This window comes from Lolium perenne, chromosome 7 (genome assembly GCF_019359855.2).
Source record: "Lolium perenne isolate Kyuss_39 chromosome 7, Kyuss_2.0, whole genome shotgun sequence".
NCBI lineage: Eukaryota > Viridiplantae > Streptophyta > Magnoliopsida > Poales > Poaceae > Lolium > Lolium perenne.
Window position 1 is genome coordinate 176,775,789 of NC_067250.2, and position 22,402 is coordinate 176,798,190.

A 22,402-nucleotide genomic window follows, 5' to 3' on the forward strand; every position below is an offset into this window, starting at 1 on the left:
AACCTACAAGCGTGTAAAATTTTAATATGATTTTTTTTATATTTTAGGCTACACAAAAAAGATAAAATCTGTTAAAATTCGAAGATTTGAAATATACATACCCAGATCCACATGTTCATCTTTTATGTAGCCTAGAATATTTTGTATTTTAAATTTAAATTTGGCACGTTTATGAGATAATTTATTGGCTACACCATGATTTTTTTCTAATTTTTTTAAACAGCAGAAGCGCACTGGTGCGCTCCTGCTGTTCAGGAGCCAAAAATCTCTATCCGGTATTTCTCCTATAAATGTTCAAAGACTACCCTCTCAACCAGGGGGTCTGAAAGGGGCAAAACGATCTCGTTCGTCCGTTTCACCGCACAGTAAAGTTCTGAAACCCGCTTTTCATCTCAGCCGTCGGATGTGGTCATTCTTTTCTCACCTGTTGGTATTCTGAGAGAGTCCATGACGCGTGGGACCAACTGCTTGCGGGACCGACAATGTGAGACAGCCAGGCGCTCTCGTTCGCGTGAACTTCCAAGCGCGCGATGGGAAGGGGTGAAAACCTAGATCGGCTCGCATGCCTCCTCTGCTCCTCGTCCAATCCCCAACTCCTCCTCACCTCCCCAATCGCCGCCACCCCTCCTCCTCTCCTCCCCAATCACCGCCACCCCTCCTCCTTCCCCAATCTGCGCCGCTACGGCTGGACGCGGCAGCGGTCGTGGCAGGGGCGGCCGGCTGCTTCAGAGGAGGGAGCACGGCCCATGAGATGAAGAGGAGGCGGGGTGGACCGTGCCTCGACCTCAACCTTCCTCTTCTGAGGAGGGCGGATGGCGGCGGCGACCGGAGGCGCCGGGCGCGGCCACAGAAGGGCCGACGCGCGGCGGATCCGCTTTGCCGCCGGCAGCTGGACGCGGCAGCGTTGGGGACGGACGACGCGTCAACGCGGAGCAGCGGCATGCTACGGATGCGGAAAAGGAGGTGTAGGTCGTCGCGGGAGCTCCGACGGCGGCGGCGGTCAAACAGCAGAGTGGCCTCCTCACAGTGGAGGATCTTCTCCATCGACGGGCGAGATCCGGGGTAGGGCCGGCCAGATCGTTGCGGGCGGCGGATTTCGAGCGTGGGCGACAGCGACCATGAGTATGGGTACCCGTCTTCTTCCCCAGCCATTCAGTGACTAACGCCCCGAGCGACAACGGATGCCAGGTACGGATCTTTGATGTGTGCTTCTGTGGTGTTCGAAAAAATGCAAAAAGCTAGCGACGATGTTGGACGTGTTGTTCTTCTACGTGGTAGGAAGGGTTTCCCATTGGTGATTCACTTTGCCTTTGGCTTCTGTTTTTGTACAATACTTACAGCTGCTGCTTGGAGCCTGGTGGAGTCGGCGCCCTTGCTGCAGCCTACAGCCGTCTCCCCTTGCCCGCTGACTCATGATGCAATCACAGCTGCCCGGGTCGATCCACACTTCTCCCTTTGCTACATAGAAACAGATCAGTTGTTGAAAATATATTAAAAAGATAGAAGAATGGTCTCTTGCAAGCAAAATTTGATAGTCTGTCGTGTTTTTGATGGACACCTTCTTAAACTCTTAACTTATGCTAAAGCGTATAGAAGAGTGGTACCTGTAATCATGGGATGTTGTTGTTTAAGCTTGCTTGAATGTTGTGCTACCGTGCTTGCCTATTTGGTGACGGAAGACTGGAACGAAACCGACCGCCGGCACGGGTTTGGGGGATGCTGGCCAACAGGAACGGCATTCAAGTTCATGGCCCTAGGTTGGGAAGCAGCGCTCGTCGCGGCGAGCAGGCTGATTTCAATACGCCAAGGTGAGCTTCTAAAAAATCCCAATCCCAATACATTGTTTGCTAACAAACATTTTGATGCTCATAGAACATTTAGTTAGTGGAGACATTCATGAATTATCTTTTTGTTTGTTGGTTTAGTTCTTGATTTCATGGGGAAATTAGAACAAAGTACACGGGACCTGCCCATTTAGATGCAGTGCAGTGGCAGTGTCATTTAGATGCTTTCGGATTTGGTGGCAGGATCATAGAAGGGAGATATTTTTATCCTCAAATTTGTTTATAAGATTATAAGTGTTTCGATTGTTGGACATTCAATTTTCCAGAACTTTAGTCATTCGTATGACATGAGCTCAATGGAAAACTGTGGTTGTAATATGGTTCCACATTAACAATGTTTTAATGCCCACTGCTGTAGGTTTAGTTTTGTCTTCATAAGGTAGTAGTTTTTTACTTTACTACAGCTTGGTAATAACTCTATTTTGTAATGGCCTCCTTAGCACTGGTTCAGTAACTAATTGTTATAACAAATATTGTCTATAGACTAAATGCTACAGCTTGGTAATAACTCTATTTTGTAATGGCCTCCTTAGCACTGGTTCAGTAACTAATTGTTATAACAAATATTGTCTATTGACTAAATGCTACAATTTTGATTTCATATAGGTAAACTTGAGGGCTGGCATGGGGAGAAGCGGAAGGAGGTCTGGCATGACAGCATGTAGGTAAACAAATTTGATTTCATCATTCTACACATCACTAATTGTGTCAGCACACTTAACTCACCGATGCTGCAACACCATGATTACCCTCCTCCCTTTTATTCATTCACCATGAATGTAGATGCATTTCCTAATTACAATTGGCTGCAATAAATGAGAATAGAATACTATGTTTCATTCAGGTATTCATGAAAGAGGCTCCTCCTCCTGAAGTCAGGATACAACATAAATATAATTATATAATTCAACTCTGCTTAAAGGAGGCTCCCCACATAATTTAATTCCCTGATGTTTTGGGCTGAAATCTGTGCTCATGTTTGCTAATGTTTAATTTTCTAATTTCCTGATGGCCTTATAACTTCTGATATGAATATAATCTTTTACCGACTTTATTTAATCTTTGTAATTCATTTATAATATTACATTAGTACACTGGAATAGAAGTAGTACAGGGAGATTAAGAAAACATTGATGTGTACTTAATAAAAAACTTTTCCATGATTGTCCTTCATCCTGGTACTTATTTGTTTCGGCATCTTAATTAGGTGTTTTAGCTTTGTTATTGTTGTCCCAATGCATATAATAAAGTGGTCCATGCACAAACATTCAACTTTCAAATATGCATTTCTCTGCTATTGTACAATGGAGTAGGACTTTCCTGTAATTTTAGTTTTCATTCCCTGAAGCCCAGCCTTTTAAAATGCAGGTTATAGGTTGAGGCCACGGAAAGCAAGCACACCAGAAAACGTCCCAAGCCATTCGGTTAAATGTGCAGGATACATGATCAGGTTATGATGGATTCTGCAGCTTATGTTTCTGTTAGCAAAATGGACAACATCCAGCGCTTCTTGGTAAGATAACATCTCGTCGTAAAAAAAGTGTCTTGTGTGTCCCTGTTTTGTCTGAAATTTGGTGGCAGCGGTTCTAGCAGTTAGGATATTGTTAGGGCTTTGTTGCAACTTACATCTTTGCTTTCTGTCTCATATTTTTATCTAGCCGGTGATTATCTAAAACTTACAGGATAATATGTTGAGGTTCAGGAATCAATACATGGGCAAGAAAAATTCTGAAGGTGATGCTGATTCTTTTATTCCAGTACATGAAAGAGTAGTAATTCCTGCAAATCTGTAGCATGCATCAGATAGCTTTGTAAATTCCCTAGATTGAAGTATCCTTGCTTTTTTCTGTACTTATTTTATTTATACTGGCTTAAAGTGTATCCTTGCCTGATTTTTCTTCAGGAAAAGGACATGGATGCTCTATCTTCAGGAAAAGGACATGGATGCTCTATCTTCAGGAAAAGGACATGGATGATCTAGAAGATATGCACCCTCAAGGAGAATAGGTCGGGTAATTGTTTTTGCATGTGAATTCTCTTGTTCTTTGTTTTTCATGGGGGTTAGATATTCTATTTTGACATCTGTTGGGTTGAAGCTTGTGCTTTTACACTAGGAAGCGCGGTTAACTTTTCTTTCTAAACGAGGAATGGTGCTTTAATTAAATATGAATGCAAACATTCGGATACATACAATGTTTCTATTATAATGTCTCCTAGATATGCATACTGCGTATAGAGTTTCGTTTATAGCTTAACTTTTTACGAGTGATTGATGTCTGAATTTGGGTATCTCCTTATATGTGTATTCTGTATTTTGCCACATTGCTTACCCCTGAACTGTGTTGTGATATATTGTGCACAAAAGAGCAAACTTAAAACAATATTTGGGGATAGCCTGCTACTGTATTATGGAATGTTGGTTAAATAGACAGTAGACTGTACTTTAAAATTCTTTAAGTCTAAAAAATAGCTCCAGTCTTCATTACATTGTCTGACGTCCTGACTTATATTTATGTTCGGTTGTATACATAGTAGGATCATTTATTCTTGCCCCCTCCAAATTTGTTGGTCAACATAGAAACAGTAGTGGCTTTCTTCCCCAAAGATCTGTAGCTCGTGGAAGCGGAAGATGTGGCACAAGGAGCAGATGAAAGAGGAATAGGAAGATGCCCGGTGCCTCCAAACATTCTTGTTGCCTGACGGTGAGAACCGAGTTACAAACAAGCATTGATGTGATAAGAAGCCTACTCCTACAGTGATTGCTAAATCTTATGATTTAAATTCTTACTTGATTCTTTCATCTGCGCGTCACTGTAGGAGTGTAAAACAAATAACTTTAATTGATTCTTACTTGATTACTATATATCTATCTTTTTCTGAATTTAACAATAGAACAACATTATATGTTAGATCAGCACACAAGTGAATTGGAAATAATTTTATTCAGATTCTTGGTACCTGTAGTGTAAAGTTATTCCTTATCGGTTGGGGATTTGGAGACATAGTAATCTGGTTGGTGATGGATTTTTTGGTCTCCTAAGCTCCACACAATCTGTCCTCACCACCGTCAAACAGAAGGAGGCAATGGCTCATCTTTGGCGTGTTACAGCGATGAGCCGCCGGTGATGATATTTGGCACTCGGCGATGTGCCTCCTGATGCTCAGGGGTTCATGCTAACTTGTTTTTGCTTGCTGAAGCTACAACCACTTCTGAATTAGCTAACATGAGCAAGCACTGCATTTACTATATTGTTATCATGTGTTGTGCCGATCTTCCATAATTTTTATCTTAAGTATTGCCTTTCAAGTCTTTTTTGAATCTTTCGGTGGAAAGCATGGTGTCAATTACCATGATTAGTGTTGTTTATAATCTTTTCTGTTCTTAAATTTATTCATCTAATACTGGAGTAATTACTAATTACGTGTATCCTAGAAAAAATATTCCTGTGGATAGGTTTCTTTGTTCAAGCTAAAAAAAGTAGTGGAGGCCTTGGCTGTATATATACATTAATATATAAAGATAGTTTATGTTAGTCCAAAAAGGCAGAAAAGGATTCATATATATTTGTTATGATAATGGTTTGGTCCAATGGAAAATGCCTCATGTTCTGATCTATTTGCTTGCAGATAGCAAATTTATGGAAAGATGCCCAAATCCTTTTTTTTAGACTATCATATGTTTCTTTGAATATAGGAAGCAATCATTGCAGGATTTGATTTGAGCCCATTTAGGTGTTAATGCTCATAGCTGCAGCACCACCTTCTGGCATTGAAATGTCTGGGTATATCACAAGCTATATTTGAGCTGTTGAGATACCTACATTCGTTTCTCGTGAATAGAGTCAAGCCTGTGTCTGTGTTCTTATGTTACTGTTTTGCAACGTAAGCATGAGTTTGCCATATTTAATAAGGAAGAGAATATACGAAGCTAGGCCAAAGTTAGAGTGAAAAGCTTTTATTTCTCCTGTTCAACTTACCTAGGTTGAAAAAATTGCTTATCGTGTGCTCATTTTTATGTCTTAGCCTCTTAGGACCAGCACATGTCTTGTCCTTTCCTTCCAACCCAGAACCGTGATACCTATATTTTTCCTGCTGAAGCTTTATTGCCCTCAATGGATTATACTATTTTTTATTAAACGGGAGTAATACAATCATGGAATTCTATAAATTTGAATATAGATATCAATGGACAAGACCAATACTCTGGTACCGTTGACTTTATAACAGAGTTTGAAATAGTACTTTAAGTTTTAATCTTAAACTGATAATGGGAACATAAAACCCACAAAGAACTACTTCTTGGCGGTGGAAGATGAAATCCATACAAACTTCTGTTGCTATAGGAATTGCAATTTTGTCGCTCGCAGTTCCTCATTTGACATGGTTGGGTTTTGTCTTTGTTTCTTAGTATGATATTTTGTTTTTTAATAACGGGGTAATAGTGTTTTTCCTTAGTTTTATGGCCTGACGATCACATTTCTTTGGCTGGGTTAGAGCAGACCAGTGCCTAGGGTGCTTCACGCGCTCTCTTTGCCTTTCATGGGTCCTTATGTGTCTGTCCGCTGTCGGGTCACGACATTATTGGTTGGAGAAGAGGCTGTAAACGCCTAGGACTCATGCTGCTATATATTTTTAGCCAATTGGATTTGGTCTCCTTGAGATAACGCTTATCTGCTCACATTTCTGTTTTTTGGGTGCAGAGGTCGCTTGGCTTAGAGCAGTGCAACTTGGAGGAATGGAGGTGGAGACAACGATAAAGCGGAGATCCTTCTGGCTCATGGCAGAGCTTCCTGGCGGTGATCACACAACGATGAGGTAGGCAATCAAAAACTTTCTTCTCTCTCCGATTCATCTTGATATGACATGTTAGTGTATGGTTTTGTTCATTTTTTATCCCAGGTTGTGATTCCTTTTTACTCAGATTGAGATGATAGCAGTATCGGGTGAGATGAGGCAGCCTGACGAACACACTGTTTTAATCGGGTGCAGGTGAGCCTCTTTATGTGTATCTTCTCCTCTTCACATATTCTGATATTCTTAGGTTCTCCATCATGTCTGTTTAGTTTCTAAAGCCTTCGCAGGAGGTGATTATATGTCGGCGGGAGACCATATCAAGTAGCGCGAAGGAGAGACCTGGTTATGCTTAAATGAGAATAGTTTAGTGTTCTCCTGCTTTCTATGCTCTGTGCTAAGTTCGTGTTTACTTTGTTGTACCAAAAATACTCTTTAATTCAGCATGTGTTCTTGTTTTTGTTTTATATATATCCCTGTGAAATGATTGTTCAGCCTGATCATGAGATTGACACATGATAACTGTGTCCTTTGTATTTAGTTTTTATTTGCTACATTGACCATAATTATATGATGATAGAAGCTGACTAATCATATCAGGATGTTATAGGCAACCTATTCTTTTCCGAGGAGCAAATATTTGGCACATAATTAACAACGGGCTTTTTTTTGGTTCCATGGAGTGTCATTGTCGTCTTTGTTGGAACATTGGCTAGGCTGTTCCTGGGTAATTGTTTTAGACACTGGCTCTTTTGGTTACATGCTTATGATGTTATGTTCCCTAAGCAATTGTTTGCTCCCATTCGGTTACCTACTGGAAATCTGCTACATCTATTGGATTTCAGTGCAAGTGCTCAAACCTTAAATTCTCTTCTATGTAGGTGGATGATACGTCTCCAACGTATCGATAATTTCTTATGTTCCATGCCACATTATTGATGTTATCTACATGTTTTATGCACACTTTATGTCATATCCGTGCATTTTCGGGAACTAACCTATTAACAAGATGTCGAAGTGCCGATTCTTTGTTGCTGTTTTTGGTTTCAGAAATCCTAGTAAGGAAATATTCTCGGAATTGGACGAAATCAACGCCCAGGGGCCTATTTTTCCACGAAGCTTCCAGAAGTCCGAAGACGAAATGAAGTGGGGCCACAGGGTGCCCAAACCCTAGGGTGGCGCGGCCCCCCCTTGGCCGCGCCGCCCTGTCATCTGGGGCCCCTGTGCCCCCTCCTGACTTGCCCTTCCGCCTACTTAAAGCCTCCGTGACGAAACCCCCAGTACCGAGAGCCACGATACGGAAAACCTTCCAGAGACGCCGCCAACGCCGATCCCATCTCGGGGGATCCAGGAGATCGCCTCCGGCACCCTGCCGGAGAGGGGAATCATCTCCCGGAGGACTCTACGCCGCCATGGTCGCCTCCGGTGTGATGTGTGAGTAGTCTACCCCTGGACTATGGGTCCATAGCAGTAGCTAGATGGTTGTCTTCTCCCCATTGTGCTATCATTGTTGGATCTTGTGAGCTGCCTAACATGATCAAGATCATCTATCTGTAATTCTATATGTTGCGTTTGTTGGGATCCGATGAATAGAGAATACTTGTTATGATGATTATCAAAGTTATATCTATGTGTTGTTTATGATCTTGCATGCTCTCCGTTATTAGTAGATGCTTTGGCCAAGTTGATGCTAGTAACTCCAAGAGGGAGTATTTATGCTCGATAGTGGGTTCATGTCTCCGTGAATCTGGAGGGGTGACAAGAACCTCTAAGGTTATGGATGTGCTGTTGCCACTAGGGATAAAACATTAGTGCTATGTTCAAGGATGTAGTCACTAGTTACATTACGCGCAATACTTAATGCAATTATCTGTTGTTAGCAACTTAATACTGGAGGGGGTTCGGATGATAACCTGAAGGTGGACTTTTTAGGCATAGATGCAGTTGGATGGCGGTCTATGTACTTTGTCGTAATGCCCAATTAAATCTCACTATACTCATCATGATATGTATGTGCATGGTCATGCTCTCTTTATTTGTCAATTGCCCAACTGTAATTTGTTCACCCAACATGCTGTTCGTCTTATGGGAGAGACACCTCTAGTGAACTGTGGACCCCGGTCCAATTCTCTTTACTGAAATACAATCTACTGCAATACTTGTTCTACTGTTTTCTGCAAACAATCATCTTCCACACAATACGGTTAATCCTTTGTTACAGCAAGCCGGTGAGATTGACAACCTCACTGTTTCGTTGGGGCAAAGTACTTTGGTTGTGTTGTGCAGGTTCCACGTTGGCGCCGGAATCCCTGGTGTTGCGCCGCACTACATCCCGCCGCCATCAACCTTCAACGTGCTTCTTGACTCCTACTGGTTCGATAAACCTTGGTTTCTTCGAGGAAACTTGCTGCTGTACGCATCACACCTTCCACTTGGGGTTCCCAACGAGCGTGTGCTTTACGCGTCATCAAGCTAAATTTCTGGCGCCGTTGCCGGGGAGATCAAGACACGCTGCAAGGGGAGTCTCCACTTCTCAATCTCTTTACTTTGTTTTTGTCTTGATTAGTTTTATTTACTACTTTGTTTGCTGCACTAAATCAAAATACAAAAAAATTAGTTGCTAGTTTTACTTTATTTGCTATCTTGTTTGCTATATCGAAAACACAAAAAAAAAAATAGTTTACTTGCATTTACCTTATTATAATGTCTATTCCCGTAGTTGTTACTCTATCACCTGAGGAATCAATCTTCACCTTTAAACAAGGAGGTGAAGAGAATTTTAAAGAAGCATGGTCTAGAATTTTTGATGCTTATAGTAAAACTGAACCTAAAATGACCTTAAGTTTGCTTCTTAGTAATTTCTATTTCGGGCTTATTCTTCGCTATAGATATGCCTTAGATGCTGTAGTGGGAGGAGATTTCCTTCATTGTGATGGGGATCAAGCTTTTAATGCTATAAGGAAATTGATTACATCATTTAGCTCCGATAATAATTTTGATCCATCTCATGCTAGTATGAATAATAGATTAGACACTATTGAAACAAATATATCCTGTTTAAAAGAAGTGTATAATCGAATTCGCGAATATTATGATTATGTTCCATTAAGCTTTGAACCTTCAATGTGGGTGCCTACTGTTAAAGTTACTATTGGTGGTGAAACTTTTCCTGCTCGTTGTGATATTATGTCCGAGTTTTGCCTCATGCCTGAAAAAATTTATAAATCTTTGACACTTTGGGGGCTTACTGAAGGGGGAGAAGAAATAACTCTTGCGGATAACTCTGTTGTAATTCCTATGGGCATAGCTGAAGGTGTTTTCACAACCTTTCTTGGAAGGACGGTATCCATTGATTATCTCGTTATTGAATGTGTAGGGACAGGACAAATCACACTTGGAAGATCCCTGATGAAACTCATGGGAGCAATCATAGATGTTGGGAAAGGCACTCTAAATTTTACCTCTACACCCGGATGCGGTCATGTATTCCCTAGACCAAAGAGTAGGAATAAGAGTAAGAAAGGTAAGAGTAACACCCCTGGTAAGAATGCCGATGCACTATCCTTTGATAATACTTGATGCACACTTTCTGCGCCTAGCTGAAAGGCGTTAAAGAAAAGCGCTTATGGGAGACAACCCATGTTTTTACCTACAGTACTTTGTTTTTATTTTGTGTCTTGGAAGTTGTTTACTACTGTAGCAACCTCTCCTTATCTTAGTTTTGTGTTTTGTTGTGCCAAGTTAAGCCGTTGATAGAAAAGTAAGTACTAGATTTGGATTACTGCGCAGTTCCAGATTTCTTTGCTGTCACGAATCTGGGTCCACCTCCCTGGAGGTAGCTCAGAAAATTAAGCCAATTTACGTGCATGATCCTCAGATATGTATGCAACTTTCATTCAATTTGAGCATTTTCATTTGAGCAAGTCTGGTGCCATTTTAAAATTCGTCAATACAAACTGTTCTGTTTTGACAGATTCTGCCTTTTATTTCGCATTGCCTCTTTTGCTATGTTGGATGAATTTCTTTGATCCACTAATGTCCAGTAGCATTATGCAATGTCCAGAAGTGTTAAGAATGATTGTGTCACCTCTGAATATGTTAATTTTTATTGTGCACTAACCCTCTAATGAGTTGTTCTAAGTTTGGTGTGGAGGAAGTTTTCAAGGATCAAGAGAGGAGTATGATGCAACATGATCAAGGAGAGTGAAAGTTCTAAGCTTGGGGATGCCCCGGTGGTTCACCCCTGCATATATCAAGAAGACTCAAGCGTCTAAGCTTGGGGATGCCCAAGGCATCCCCTTCTTCATCGACAACATTATCAGGTTCCTCCCCTGAAACTATATTTTTATTCCATCACATCTTATGTGCTTTTCTTGGAGCGTCGGTTTGTTTTTGTTTTTGTTTTGTTTGAATAAAATGGATCCTAGCATTCACTTTATGGGAGAGAGACACGCTCCGCTGTAGCATATGGACAAGTATGTCCTTGGTTTCTACTCATAGTATTCATGGCGAAGTTTCTCCTTCGTTAAATTGTTATATGGTTGGAATTTGAAAATGATACATGTAGTAATTGCTATTAATGTCTTGGGTAATGTGATACTTGGCAATTGTTGTGCTCATGATTAAGCTCTTGTATCATATGCTTTGCACCCATTAATGAAGAAATACATAGAGCATGCTAAAATTTGGTTTGCATATTTGGTTTCTCTAAGGTCTAGATAATTTCTAGTATTGAGTTTGAACAACAAGGAAGACGGTGTAGAGTCTTATAATGTTTTCAATATGTCTTTTATGTGAGTTTTGCTGCACCGGTTCATCCTTGTGTTTGTTTCAAATAAGCCTTGCTAGCCTAAAACCTTGTATCGAGAGGGAATACTTCTCATGCATCCAAAATACTTGAGCCAACCACTATGCCATTTGTGTCCACCATACCTACCTACTACATGGTATTTTCCGCCATTCCAAAGTAAATTGCTTGAGTGCTACCTTTAAAATTCCATCATTCACCTTTGCAATATATAGCTCATGGGACAAATAGCTTAAAAACTATTGTGGTATTGAATATGTAATTATGCACTTTATCTCTTATTAAGTTGCTTGTTGTGCGATAACCATGTTCACTAGGGACGCCATCAACTATTCATTGTTGAATTTCATGTGAGTTGCTATGCATGTTCGTCTTGTCTGAAGTAAGAGAGATCTACCACCTTATGATTAAGCATGCATATTGTTAGAGAAGAGCATTGGGCCGCTAACTAAAGCCATGATCCATGGTGGAAGTTTCAGTTTTGGACATATATCCTCAATCTCAAATGAGAAAATTATTAATTGTTGCCACATGCTTATGCATAAAAGAGGAGTCCATTATCTGTTGTCTATGTTGTCCCGGTATGGATGTCTAAGTTGAAGAATAATCAATAGCGAGAAATCCAATGCGAGCTTTCTCCTTAGACCTTTGTACAGGCGGCATAGAGGTACCCCTTTGTGACACTTGGTAAAAACATGTGCATTGTGATGATCCGGTAGTCCAAGCTAATTAGGACAAGGTGCGGGCACTATTAGTACACTATGCATGAGGCTTGCAACTTATAAGATATAATTTACATGATGCATATGCTTTATTACTACCGTTGACAAAATTGTTTCATGTTTTCAAAATCAAAGCTCTAGTACAAATATAGCAATCGATGCTTTTCCTCTATGGAGGACCATTCTTTTACTTTCAATGTTGAGTCAGTTCACCTATTTCTCTCCACCTCAAGAAGCAAACACTTGTGTGAACTGTGCATTGATTCCTACATACTTGCTTATTGCACTTATTATATTACTCTATGTTGACAATATCCATGAGATATACATGTTACAAGTTGAAAGCAACCGCTGAAACTTAATCTTCTTTTGTGTTGCTTCAATGCCTTTACTTTGAATTATTGCTTTATGAGTTAACTCTTATGTAAGACTTATTGATGCTTGTCTTGAAGTGCTATTCATGAAAAGTCTTTGCTTTATGATTCACTTGTTTACTCATGTCATATACATTGTTTTGATCGCTGCATTCACTACATATGCTTTACAAATAGTATGATCAAGGTTATGATGGCATGTCACTCCAGAAATTATCTGTGTTATCGTTTTACCTGCTCGGGACGAGCAGAACTAAGCTTGGGGATGCTGATACGTCTCCAACGTATCGATAATTTCTTATGTTCCATGCCACATTATTGATGTTATCTACATGTTTTATGCACACTTTATGTCATATCCGTGCATTTTCTGGAACTAACCTATTAACAAGATGCCGAAGTGCCAGTTGCTGTTTTCTGCTGTTTTTGGTTTCAGAAATCCTAGTAAGGAAATATTCTCGGAATTGGACGAAATCAACGCCCAGGGGCCTATTTTTCCACGAAGCTTCCAGAAGTCCGAAGACGAAACAAAGTGGGGCCACAGGGTGCCCAAACCCTAGGGCGGCGCGGCCCCCCCCCCCTTGGCCGCGCCGCCCTGTCATCTGGGGCCCCTGTGCCCCCTCCTGACTTGCCCTTCCGCCTACTTAAAGCCTCCGTGACGAAACCCCCAGTACCGAGAGCCACGATACGGAAAACCTTCCAGAGACTCCGCCAACGCCGATCCCATCTCGGGGGATCCAGGAGATCGCCTCCGGCACCCTGCTGGAGAGGGGAATCATCTCCCGGAGGACTCTACGCCGCCATGGTCGCCTCCGGTGTGATGTGTGAGTAGTCTACCCCTGGACTATAGGTCCATAGCAGTAGCTAGATGGTTGTCTTCTCCCCATTGTGCTATCATTGTCGGATCTTGTGAGCTGCCTAACATGATCAAGATCATCTATCTGTAATTCTATATGTTGTGTTTGTTGGGATCCGATGAATAGAGAATACTTGTTATGATGATTATCAAAGTTATATCTATGTGTTGTTTATGATCTTGCATGCTCTCCGTTATTAGTAGATGCTTTGGCCAAGTTGATGCTAGTAACTCCAAGAGGGAGTATTTATGCTCGATAGTGGGTTCATGTCTCCGTGAATCTGGAGGGGTGACAAGAACCTCTAAGGTTATGGATGTGCTGTTGCCACTAGGGATAAAACATTAGTGCTATGTTCAAGGATGTAGTCACTAGTTACATTACGCGCAATACTTAATGCAATTGTCTGTTGTTAGCAACTTAATACTGGAGGGGGTTCGGATGATAACCTGAAGGTGGACTTTTTAGGCATAGATGCAGTTGGATGGCGGTCTATGTACTTTGTCGTAATGCCCAATTAAATCTCACTATACTCATCATGATATGTATGTGCATGGTCATGCTCTCTTTATTTGTCAATTGCCCAACTGTAATTTGTTCACCCAACATGCTGTTCGTCTTATGGGAGAGACACCTCTAGTGAACTGTGGACTCCGGTCCAATTCTCTTTACTGAAATACAATCTACTGCAATACTTGTTCTACTGTTTTCTGCAAACAATCATCTTCCACACAATACGGTTAATCCTTTGTTACAGCAAGCCGGTGAGATTGACAACCTCACTGTTTCGTTGGGGCAAAGTACTTTGGTTGTGTTGTGCAGGTTCCACGTTGGCGCCGGAATCCCTGGTGTTGCGCCGCACTACATCCCGCCGCCATCAACCTTCAACGTGCTTCTTGACTCCTACTGGTTCGATAAACCTTGGTTTCTTACTGAGGGAAACTTGCTGCTGTACGCATCACACCTTCCACTTGGGGTTCCCAACGAGCGTGTGCTTTACGCGTCATCAGTGGACTGAATGTTGGTTCAAGCGATGCTACAACACAACACTGGCACACTAGAAGAAGCAGCCACCACCCGCTCTTCCACCAACTCCTTGGATCATGTATAAGTTGTCGGATCAGTGATGGTTGTGCAAAGGAAAACCATGGAGCACGGCAAGATTGAACTCAGACTTAACCTACTACTACTATGTCATCATAATGATGCTCTAAGGTTTTCAGTTTGCCCCGCTGCTGGCCTTGTGTAGTTTACACGCAAACACCTATTGCAGCTTGACAGTGTTGCCGACTATCAGTTGTGGCCAACGATGTAGCTGGGCCTTGGTTATTGGAATTACAGCTTTGTAAAAAGGTTCTCTAAAAAGCGGGAACTTCACTATTATCAATATACAATTTGTTTCATTTCTAAAGTTGTATTTGGGTTGTGTATTATAGTGTTCAGTGGTGTCATATCCAACTTGCATTAAGGTGTTCAGTGCAGATGGTCACCTTGCATCTGTATGCTAAGAAGGGTGCATTAAGGTATTAGTGCAGATGGTCTACTTTACAAGATAAAGCCAGTGCACATGTTTTAATTTTAATTCGATAGTTTTGTAGGATTGCTTGCATAGGCATTAATATATTTTATTACATCTCTTTTTGAAAGAATCTGCACTATGCTCTTTATGCTTTTAGTCATACTTAACATTTTTTGTTGATAAAGCCTTTGACCATTCGTAATTCCGTGATGTGTTACTCATGTTATTACTTTATATGATTATTTGGTCACAGGAGAAGGAGCCTAATCCGGACGAGATGCCCGCCATTGGGTCGTGGTGTTCTTTAGCACGCAGACGGACAACATCATGGTGACCGCAACAGGAGGGCGATGTTGGCCGCAGTTGGTGGAGGATGATGACTGCCCAACGACCATCAGCATGCTGGTCGTGGGCACGCCGGATCCTTCCCTGCTCGCCGCCGCCCTGACCGCCTGTTCCTGCCCTGCTCGCCGCCACCATCGGAGCTCATTGTCAGGAGGCGGCCGCTCGGCCGCTTGGGAGGAAGAGAAGAGATGAGGGATTGGGGAGGAGCGAGGAGGCGGGGATTGGAGGAGGAGGGACCAATCCCAATCTAGGGTTTTCACCGCTCCATACAAGCGACGACTGAACGAGCGACGCGGCCCAGCGCCCGCCCCTGCCTCTGTCTACCGGTCGCACACGAAAATGGTCCCAGACATCATAGACTGTGAACAAGCTCTCTTTTATAGGATTGGATCCTGGGTTGGTGTTCGCCGTTTGTTGCCATGGGATGGGCAGAGGCATGAATGCTAAATTTCCACCACTGTCGGTTGGTCAGGCTAGAGGTCAAGGTGAGTGTGCAGTGTGGTTGATTTCCTATTTCTTGGCGAATTGTTGTGTCATTCTCTGGTGTAATTTTTTTATTTGGTCATATCAGGTCCAGTTTGTCTTTGTTAGGGTCATGGGCTAGGTCAGATTGTTTGTCTCCACTTAGGTATGTTTATTGACTTATCCCGCCTATATTATTGCTGTTTTGTTTTGATTGCCGTTTGGTTATGCTCGCAGGCTCGTCTCTGCGGTCCTGACTGCCTCCTTGTGTGACGAGGACAGAATTGTTGCTGGCCATGTTTGACATGATTCCCCTCATGTTTTTAGCATTGATTTAATGGATTGGAAAAATTGTATGTTGAAAGAGTAAAATTAAAGTGATGTGTGGTGGGAGTACAAGGGAGAAGCTCAATTGAACTAAGAGAGCTGCATGTATGCTATGATTGTTTTGTTCTTATGCACCACTTTCCACTTGAACTTTTGTTTCAGTGCTTAGACATTGTTTCATAGTGTTTTGTGTTACCACATTACTCATCCTCTCTCACTCCCATGCCCACCAAGATCCAGCATGCACATAGGAGGAGGGACGGCCAGGAGGTGGCGGCTTGCTTCCCTAGAACACCGCACTCTCAGTCTCATGTCTCGTGCAAGAACTGGAATGAGGCATTGAGACATGGAGGAGAACGAATTGTAGAAAACATGTCTCGTGCAAGAACTGGAATGAGGCATTGAGACATGGAGGAGAACGAATTGTAGAAAAGAACTTAATACCCATCAACCATGGAGGTAAGTTCTTTTCCACCACTCGTTGAATGTCACACGCCATATGGTTAGCTATCACTGAATTCGTATCTGTTTTGTAGCTTTTGTGTCGTTGCTTTCTGTGCGTGAATTTTGGTGTATTTTACAATTCTTCTTGTGATCTGCCAAGAGGGAGAAAATTACAATGTTACAAATATATGTTTACCGCTCTGTAGCTTGAATAGTAGATGTATTTCAGACATAATATTTGTTATCTTGTTAGGTTCCAGTGCCTGGATGTTATATTTACTATAGTTGGATGTTGGTGATTTGATGAGCTTACCTTTGTTTCAGTTATCTTAGTAAGGTTTCTCTGTATTATCCCAGGAGCGGAAGTCATTTGATGAAAAGTTTGTTAGGATAAACATAGGAAAACTCTGTTAACTGACATCTACAGCTGACAGTATTCATTTAATGCCAATTTTACCAGTGGTTAGTAATTTTGTGTAATAGGAACTACCAGATAACATCGAACAAAATTAGTCATATAGCTAATGTAATATGTCAATGTTATATATTAGCTGGATAAAGTCCAACAAAATACGAGAGCCATGAGCTGAAACACACATTGTTCAAAAATCTGGTCTGATCACAAGTTCTTTTAATTCATTATTTACTCTAAAAGAAAATGTACATGACTAACTGTGTTCAGTTTATCAATACCTACATTATATGGTGATTAGAATTATTAATCTATGCATAGTACCTTGTTGAACTAGCAGCCTAAAGCAAGATATGTGCTATCCCGGGAGAAAATTAGCAAGACAAGTGGCCTATTTATTTCTAGAGATTCAGTACAACCCTTCATTTTATTTTATAGAGTTCCAAGTTCCTTAAAGTTACCCCCCAGTTCCTTAAAGTACCCCTCACAAGCTTTGCTCGTATTTTTATCTGCTATAAGGAATATATTCATTCTTTTCAACTTTTTGGCGAGAGAATGGGAGACGGATCAACTATGAAGCGGAAAAGTCCATTTTACCCACCTATCCATTACCAACCATTCTGGTATGAACCTACTGGGAAGTACCTTCGGTGTACAGTTACTAAGCATGGCATTTATTCCTGTTGTAGAACTCAAATTTCCTGCTACTGCTACCAGATTTTACATTCTGGAGCATGTCTTGTACTTGTGGATGTTTCTTGGTCTCCTTCTGCTAGGTATTATTAGTGCCTTCTTATTTTGGGGCCACACAATTGCTTTGTCACTTTGCTTAGTTCTATGTCGTCTGTTAAGATTTTGAGTTTTTGATGGAAACTGAAGATAGTACTTTTTGGTTCATCCATAAGTAAACACTTTTCGGCTGACCCCGTTCTCTTCTTTCGTCAAGGCTACAAGGTAGCAACAATTGTGTCAGTTTACTGAAAGTGCTATGGCAGATTTTTCTAGAGCTTTTATATGTATGAGATTTGACTATTAGAAATATACTTAAGCTCCCATCTTCACTGAATTTTGGTTACCCTAATATTTTCATGAACCATCAATCCTACATCAATCGTACATCAACCGGTGCATTTTGTCCTAGCTGGGCCCTCACTTTTCCCCTTGAGCCTAGCCTCCCTCTTTTTGGCATAAAGTCATATATATTATCATAACTTTAGTGCAATATGTACTGCAGATTTAATCCAGCTGACATGGGGTTCTTACTCTTCGATTTTAGGTAACAACCTGCCGACACATGGTTGTTACTCTTCCACTTGTAATTATCGACTACGGGTCCATTTTTGGCTGAGATTTTGGTTTTGGCAGTGGGATGTACGTACATCTTGAATCAAAATGGCAGGTACATCTTGACATGGTTGTTTATCACAGGCGTGATTTGAGGAAGATGCACAGTTTTCCATCTTGAATCAATGCTGAGTTTTGTGCTCTCAAATGAATATTTCCCTGCGTGGTTTGAGGAAGATGCACGATTTTCTGGCTACGGAAATTTATTGTTTATTTCAGTTTAGTCATTGTTTATTTTGGCTTATTTCTGACAAAACTTCATAACGTGCAGACATCCACGTGATAGATTGATGATTTAGTTCTATTGCATATGTTGCTTACCAATGTGGTTATGGTAAAGCCTGACAAGTTATAGAAATTGTGAAATATTTAATATCAATGGACAATAGCAGAAAATGGGAAAACAAAATCTCATGGCAAAAATGGAAGGCGAATCTAATAGAACCGTAAATACTCTCCGCATAAACTTTAAATGACCAATACATGAAGGATCATCATACAACTATTTTGGTATGAAACATCATGTATAATTCTGTAAAATTTAGATGGATAAGAAATAAACGCCACATTTGATGCTCATATAGCAACTAAAGACATGAGCAATCACCAAAAATATAGATTTAAGCACTGAAATAAATTATTTATTAAATTACCGTCCTATATGTGAACATTCATTGGCATATTAATACTCTTTTATTTGCACTTGCGCGATAGCGCAACGGGTCATCTAGTATATGTTAATTGTGAATTCTATCTGTATACTCCACAGTCCACACGGAGTAGTAAAACTAGGTAAAAACAAAGCACGTCCCAGTTTCTTGGTCCTCTCTGTACGTATTAGACAAATCTGCGACGAGCAGTATGAGACGCGGAGCATATGTTCTGTCCGGCACCTCGGTGCCTAGAAAAAATGTTTTCGTGCATGCATATCTGTTCTCATATCCCCGTTCTCGCGATGATGGCACCAGTGGCAGCGCGAGTACTTTCTGCGTTGCCGTGTGGCGGCTGTGTTAGTTTCCGGTTCCGGTTGATTTCGATTTTCGGTTTCCGGTAAGGTTTCGAATTGGTTGCCGAGTCGAACATCTGCGTAGCCCTACTTAGAGCATGTCTAAGATGCCCCGTATATTTTCGACCCTTAAAACACGAGTAAAGGGCCCTGTATCCATTTTTCGTCGGCCGAAAACTCGTCCGAGCTAGCAGAACCTGTATCCCTAAACTGTAAAAGAACATATTCCTAGAATATGCCAAATCATTTTTTTTCTTTTTTCCCCTTCTTCCTCCTCTCCTTCTTCCTCTTCTCCAAATCAAATCAAGATCTTGCACGCACCTTATTCTGACACATACATGCGATCTAGTCGTAAGCTAGCCAGGAACTACTTTTTTTTCGATAAAGGGAATATATTAATATCAAGAAGATACTAATTACACCCAGCATCTGCAACAACGCACCACCCTAATGGCACTACGGATGCACACAGCCAAAAACAAGAAAAGAAAACTAAGAAAAAAAGTCCCGCTACAGTATCTCGGGCCTAACAATAGCAATACATCCACCGCCAAGACAACACCTGAATTGCAGACTAGTCCCCGCTCTCAAAACAAATGCCTCCACCAAGGACATTGCCAGGCACAACCAATTAAGGCCAGACCTTGGGTTTTCACCCTGAAAGGTAGGACTCTGCACTTCACCTGTGTTGTCGCCCCCAATTTCATACCGCTGCTGTGAAGCCCGAAACACCAAGCAAGTCCCTCAACATCGCAAAGACTTGAACCTCCCTTAGCTAGTCCTCCCCTCTGGCCTTCATGAAATTCTCTTCTTCCGACTTTCATCATGGATCCATAGTCACTTGATGTCAATCAAAGAAAAAGAGCTTCGCGCCGCTCCCTCCAGAACCAATCGGTCGGAATAAAAACATGGGTGCGCACGACCGAATACCTCCGATCCAACAAACGCCAGGAACTACTAGAAAGCAAAGATAATTGCCCTAGTAATTTAGTACTACGCTGATAGTAGTAGCTGAAGAAGGCCGGCCGAAGCTTCATGCGCAGATCGCTGTTCTGCATCTTGGAGCCGGTAGCGGAAGCTTCCCAAGATGAACCTGTCTTTCTTTTATTTTTGTAATGTCCCAGGTTTAGAGACGATCAAGGGGTAGATTTTAGAAAGGGATGTGCATTGCATGGTAAATTACGGGGAAATTTCACGCTTTTAAAACAAAACTGCATCGAAGGGGGACAGGTTTCTCTCTCGACACCTTACAGGGTTAGGGTTTCGAGAGTGCGATGAACTTGTTCCTACTTGTCTAAATTAGGGTTTTGAGAAGAGAGCAGTGATAGTTTCATTGAAATCTTAAGTTGTATGATTGAATTACAAGTTAAGTGGTATGTTTGAATTCAAACCAAATTTGAATTTGAATTTCAAATTCAAACATCAAATAATCATCACATAATTCAAATTTGAGATAATTTCACAAACAATTACCATTAAGCAATAATATAAGTAATACAACTATTACATTAAGCTCAATAAGGAAAACTTGGGCTTTATTGATCATCACACACATAATACATTGTCTTTACAATATTCAGATTTGAATTATGGAATTACAACATATTACAAGAATTGGACAAAATGGAAAATGAAAAGAAAAGAAAAGTACAATTTAATGTTCTAACTTAACACTACAAGCTAATCTTCATTTAGCCTTGTACTTGATGATCTCCATGATCCTTGGAGCATCAGGTTGTTTCCCTGCACACAAACACAAAGCAAATAAAAACAAGTGTTATGCCAAGTGGCATAGCCACTTGGCAGGTTAGAAATCAAATAGAATTGGAGAGGATATGATCAAGTCTCTGCCGAGCAGATCCATGCCACAGATAGGATCAAGTCCAAGTGCACAGCACTTGCACACACACACACACACAACCAGGCTGCACACAAGGCTGTGTGCATGTGTAACAACACACACACACCAGAGTGAGTCACCACAAGCTGCAGGTGGTGCTGTCGACCAACAAGAGCAAGCCAGAAGCATATAAAAGCTTTTCACAGCCAAACCCTAGCCATTTGATTCAACCATCGGCAGAACTGAACTGGTAAGCCACCAAGAACACCAAGAACAGCTAGAACAGATAGAACAGCCTCACTGTTCAATCTATTCCAGCACACCACTGAATTAAATCAAGTTTCATCAAGTCACCAGGAGGAGCAGGGCAAGCAAAGCAACCATAAGATCAACACAGAGGCAAACCTCTACACCAACATCACATTCTACGAGCTGGAGTGAGGTATACCAAGCATCATGGACAAACCAGATGGTTTTGTTCATATATAAGCATATGCATCAATCACACATAATCAAAAGGGTGTGATACCCAAGTTGTGTCATCATCTGGCTATTTAGCCATATGGTGCAAGCAAGAGCAGAAAGGCCACTGGTCAATCATCAAAAGGGAACAACAGATATGACAATAATTGCATAACTGAAGAAATCCAGCAAGAGATGAGAGCACAAGTCAGCCTAGTTACACACACTTAGCACCTACAGCTAGTTGACCATCAGACCTAGACAGAATATTGTCTATATGATTTCAACATCAAGAGCCACTGGCAATCCAATAAATGGATCACCCAGAAAGCATTTGGTAAGCAACAGCAAGCCAACAAATAGGGGAGCTACCCTAGGGCAGCACATGACTACTGCCAGGGTCACCTCAAACCCTAGAACAGCCAAACCAACAAGCCATATACAAATATCATCACCCTGATTGGGTTCAAAGCAGGGCTAGGGTTCCCAACCACTGTTGGCATCCATCTAGCCAAGCCAATCAATTGTGATGATCATCATCAGATCACGATTCACATCAATTATCCACTCCATCAATAAAGGCAACACAGATAATTGATATTAACAAGTAAATCATGGAACAGACATTTGCTAATGATCCAGAGGATCACTGCAAGCATCAGCTGATGCTTGAGCAAGCACCAGCACTGATCTGTGCCACACACATACACATAAATAGGTAACAGCAATGCACAGGTGATGTCTAATTCCCCCTCCTTTTCCTGTAGACAGTGTTGGGCCTCCAAGAGCAGAGGTTTGTAGAACAGCAGCAAGTTTTCCCTTAAGTGGATCACCCAAGGTTTATCGAAC

At 41.4% G+C, this 22,402-nt stretch overlaps 2 long non-coding RNA genes across 17 annotated transcripts; both read left to right on the forward strand.

The window, feature by feature from the left end:
• Positions 1-280: 280 nt before the first annotated feature.
• LOC127314768 (uncharacterized) lies at positions 281-7,317 on the forward strand. 16 transcript variants are annotated; one of them, XR_007859869.2, is made up of 8 exons: positions 281-1,188; positions 1,341-1,808; positions 2,451-2,509; positions 3,213-3,357; positions 3,527-3,578; positions 3,748-4,546; positions 6,545-6,659; positions 6,744-7,317. It is a non-coding gene; the product is annotated as an uncharacterized lncRNA (long non-coding RNA). The 16 variants fall into 16 exon arrangements; XR_007859876.2 differs by having other exon boundaries at positions 1,680-1,808; XR_011748578.1 differs by lacking the exon at positions 281-1,188 and having other exon boundaries at positions 1,265-1,808; positions 6,744-6,833; positions 6,908-7,317.
• Positions 7,318-14,939: 7,622 nt separating this feature from the next.
• LOC127314769 (uncharacterized) lies at positions 14,940-18,526 on the forward strand. Its single transcript, XR_007859895.2, has 4 exons — positions 14,940-15,741; positions 15,828-15,884; positions 15,956-17,524; positions 17,619-18,526. It is a non-coding gene; the product is annotated as an uncharacterized lncRNA (long non-coding RNA).
• Positions 18,527-22,402: the final 3,876 nt, after the last annotated feature.